We start from the raw sequence: 4727 nt of genomic DNA, 5'->3' as shown, positions 1-4727 counted from the left end.
AAGAGAGACAGGTCCTGTCTTCACAAAAAGCGGTGCAAACAGCCCTTTCTGAAATGTTAGGAGTCAAGTGAGAGGGAGAAATTGTAGGAAGTCAGTACGAGAAGGCAAATGTTGCTGGGGAAAGTAATGGGGTTAAAGGCTGACAACTGCCCACCATTGTCCAAGAATCTACATCCTGGAATCCTAAAGGAAATGGCCCTGAAAATATCGGATGAATTGGTGGTCATCTTCCAGTCTTCTCTGCCCCCCCCCACCACCCCCACCCCTGCTCACCCCGGAGCAGCTTGGACAGATGGGAGGGCAGTAAGTGTGACAGAGGGAGAGCAGACAGAGCCTTACTGAGCAGTTACCCAAGCAGCCGCCGTGGAGGAAAGTACTGGAGTCTACTATAAAAGACAAGAGAACATTTGAAAAGCATTGCACAATGCCAGTGTGGATTCATGAACGGCATCTTGTGCTTAACAAATCAGCTGGAGTTTTCAGAAGCTGTAACAAGTGGACTCAATCCAGGGGGACCGGTGGGTGTGGGATATTTGGATTCTGTGAAGCTTTTGATATCATTCCTCCTAAAAGGTTAGCGGTGAAGATAGTAATAGATTGGCAATGGTTTGACAATTGGTTAACAGACAGGAAGCAGAGAGTGGGAATAAACGGGTTTCTCTCCGGGTTTATGCCCCAGTTGCAGGCAGTGACTAGTGGAGTCCCGCAGGCATCAGTACTTGGTCCTCACCTCTTCCCAGTATGTAGAAATGACCAGGATGTGGGAACTGAATGCAACATTCCCAAACCTGGGGGAGCGAGAGTGGTGAGGAAGGGGCAATGAAGTTTCAGAGTGATTCAAGACAGGCTGAGTGACCAAGTGGGTAAACCCAGGGCAGACGCAGCCCAATGTGGCAAAATGTGAAGCGATACAGTTGGATGTGAAAACCAGGAAGGCAGCATCTCATTTAACAGGTGATCGACTGCCAAGTGCAGATCTACAGAGGGATCTGGGGCTCCTTGTACACCAGCCAATGGAAGGAGACAGGCAGCAGCAGTAAGCCACTGGGAAAGCCAATGGAATACTGGCCTTGATTGGAAAACAATTGGGGTTCAGAAGGAGGACTGTTTTCCTGAAGTTAGCCAGGACCTCGGAGAGACCGCCCCCAGGGGTGATGTGTGTAGTGTTGGAGAGGGTATACCTACCACATCAAGAGCACAGCAGAGGTTCACCCGAGTGATATCAGGGATGGCAGGACTGTCATATTCAGAGAGCCTGGATTCACTCAAGTGTAGAGGGAAGACAGGGAGATCCCTGAAATGTATAAATTCTAACAGGGCTGGACAGACTAGGTACAGGGAGGATGTTTCCCCTGGGTGAGGGAATTTAGAACCAGGGGACACAGTCTCCGATATAAGGGTGGGCCATTTCAGACTGAGATAAGGAAAGATTTCTTAACTCAGAGGGTGGTGTTCCCGTGGAACTCTCTGCCACAGAACGTTGTGGGGACTAGAAATACTCAAGGCAGACCTGGGTCTGTTTCCAGTGGGGGGAAAGTGGGAATGTGGCATTAAAGAAGAGGGGATCATCCATGGCCTTACTGAATGTGGAGATGGCTTAAAGGGTCAACTCCTGGTTTCTAATGAGGATAGTAGAGAGTGATGGGAGAGAGAAACAGAGATGAAGTAGACAGAGAGAGAGAGAGAGTGGAACAGAGCGAGTGACAGAACAGAGAGCAGCAAAACAGAGAGTGAAAGCACAGAACAAGGGAAAGTAGCTCAGAGGGAAAGGCAAAAATCAAACGATGCCAGGTTCCAGTCCAACAGGTTTATTTGGGAAGGACTGGCTTTCGGAGCTCAGACCTGTTGTGATAGAGGGGTATCAGGCACAACTTTAAAACTAGCTGCCCTTGTTGAATCCTGTAATCAGTTAGGAGATAAGAGTGCTGATTAAAATGTAAAATCAGATTCCTTTCCAGTCTAACCAGCAGTCCACCTCCTAACTGATTACAGGATTCAACAAGGGCAGCTTATTTTAAAGTTATTAACGTTTTGTTTATGAATACTGTGTCTTATACCTCTCTATGACAGCACGCCTGAGGAAGGATAATTAACCAAAGCTAAATAGATTCTGGCGGTGTCTATGGAGAGAGAAACCGTGCACGAAATTAAAACAATATTCTGAGGAAGGGTAACTGGACCTGCTTTCTCTGCTACAGATGCTGCCAGACTTGCTGAGCTTTTCCAGCAGTTTCTGATTCCCGGCACCCGCAGCTCTTTGGGTTTTTAATTTAGGTTTTAATGAGGACAGTGATTTGAATGGTAACAGCGTGCAAGGAAATGGGGATGGAGGGAAACTGGCGACTGACTGACGCCCTTTGACGTGCAGACACGACGGGCCGAGTGGTCTCCTCCGGCCCAGTAACATTTGTGCGAGGGCGATTTCTGACTAAAAAAGGGCCTCGAGAAAGATCTATTTAAAAAAAAAAGTCACTTCTTAACGAGTTTTAAGTCAGTCAGAATGCTCAGTAATTTGAAAATCCGAACCCACTTCCTCCCACTCACAAAAAGCTGCCCTTGTTGAAAAGTCCGGTCGGTTCACACTGATGCAGTAGAAATCCTGGCTTGATTTGCAAATACAACGTGGTCTGTGTTGTTTCCCTAAGAACTGGTTAGTTTGTGAACTCACCGGCTGAGGTGCTGCCGAGGAGCATCCAGAACAGGAATGAAGAGGGATGCATTGTCCTGGGCTGCAGCTGCTGCTTTTACAATCCTTGCCTGGACAGAGAGCGACAGTCACTGGAGACAGACACAGATGAAAGCTCCTGGCTGGTTTTTGCCACCCTGCCCGTTCGCTGATGTCGATAGCAGGAAATGAAAGTTTCTAACTTTGCAAGCCAATCGCACTGAGAGCTTTCACATCAGTTTCGTTTTCCTTCCCAGAGAGTGAGTCACTGGGGCGGGAGGTCGAAGGCATCCTATCGAAAAGTTACATAGTGGGAAATCTGCAAGCTCAGGATCCGGGTGGGCCCTCAGCTGGAGGGTAGACCCACAATGTCCCTGAGGGAGGGGAATCCCAGGATTCTGAGCCAGCCACACTGAGGGAACGGCGATATATTCCCAAGTCAGGATGGTGAGGGGCTCAGAGGGAACTTGCAAGGGGGTGGGGTTCCCATGTACCTGCTGCCCCTTGTCCTTCTGGATGGAAGGGCCGTGGGTTTGGAAGGTGCTGCCTGAGGGTCTTTGATGAGTTTCTGCAGTGTATCTTGTAGCTGGTACACACTGCTGCTACTGAGCGTCGGTGGGGGAGGGAGGGAGGGGATGTTTGTGGGTGTGGGAGCTGCTTTGTACTGGATGGTGAGTTTCTCTCCAGCTCTTTCTCAGTGGTTTATACAAGCTTCAGCAAGCTTCCTTGCCTTCATTCTATCTGAACAAGTATTTTTTTTATGTTTCCAGTTGCTGACTTGCATCAGGAGGTTACTTTGTGGTCAACTGGTCTCTTGGCTGCCTGGACACTGATGGAGAGTACAGCATCTCAGCAGGCACGTCCAGGAATGTTCACTCAGCACTGGCTGTGGGAGGGATGGGTAAGGGACATGGGGCTGGGGGTGGAGAGGCAAGATTTCTCGTGCTGAAAGAGCCACAGAACTTCCCCATTCTGCTTCCAAGGCAAGCTAACAGTGAAAGTTGATGACAACACAGTTCCTTCTTGTGACCCACTCATGATGCGCTGACTCAGAGCAGAAACATCCGCCTTGATCAGAGATGTACAGCACAGAAACAGACTGTGCCAGTTCTGTACCCAAATGGCTAGTTCTCCCTGTATTCCATGTGATGTAACTTTGCTAACCAGTCTCCCATGGGGAACCTTGTCGAACGCCTTACTGAAGTCCAGATCGATCACATCCACCGCTCTGCCCTCATCAATCCTCTTTGTTACTACTTCAAAAAACTCAATCAAGTTCGTGAGATGTAATTTCCCACCCATAAAGCCATGTTGACTATCTCTATTGGGTCCTTGCTTTTCCAAATACATCTAAATCCCTTGTCAAGACTGTGGCTACTTATTTTATCTGTACTCCTTATATAAGGTCACCCCTCAGTCTCTGACACTCCAGGGTAAACAGCCCCAGCCCCTACCTATAGCTCAAACCCTCCAACCCTGGCAACATTCTTGTCAATCTTTTCTGAGCTGCTTCAAGTTTAACATCTTTCCTATAGCAGAGAGACCAGAATTGAACGCAGTATTCCAAAAGTGGCCTTGCCAATGTTACAGCCGCAGCTTAACCTCCTAACTCCTATACTCAATGCACTGACCAATGAAGGCAAGTGTACCAAACACCTCCTTCACTACCCTATCTACCTGCAACTCCACTTTCAAGGAATTTTGCACCTGCAATGAAAAGCAGAATAGGTTTGAAGGGCTGAATGGCCATTTTCTGTTGCATAAGAACACAATGGGGCCAGCAGAAGGCCATTCAGCTCCTTTGAGCCTGCTCCACCATTCAATAAGGTCACGGTCTAGCTACATCAACACCATTTCCCTGCACTATTTCCACATCCCTTGGTGTTTTTAATTTGTAGGAGCCTATCATTCTCAGTCCTGAACATTATTAATGACTGACAGAGCCTCAGGGAGTGAATTCCAAAGGTGTGGCACTGAGAGCAGTAAATCCTCCTTATCTCATCAAGGGCGTCTCAGTGGTTAACGCAGCTGCCTCGCAACACCAGATCTGATTCAGGTGACT

Source organism: Chiloscyllium plagiosum, chromosome 48 (genome assembly GCF_004010195.1).
Source record: "Chiloscyllium plagiosum isolate BGI_BamShark_2017 chromosome 48, ASM401019v2, whole genome shotgun sequence".
Taxonomy (NCBI): domain Eukaryota; kingdom Metazoa; phylum Chordata; class Chondrichthyes; order Orectolobiformes; family Hemiscylliidae; genus Chiloscyllium; species Chiloscyllium plagiosum.
Note: the sequence above shows the minus strand (reverse complement) of the source record.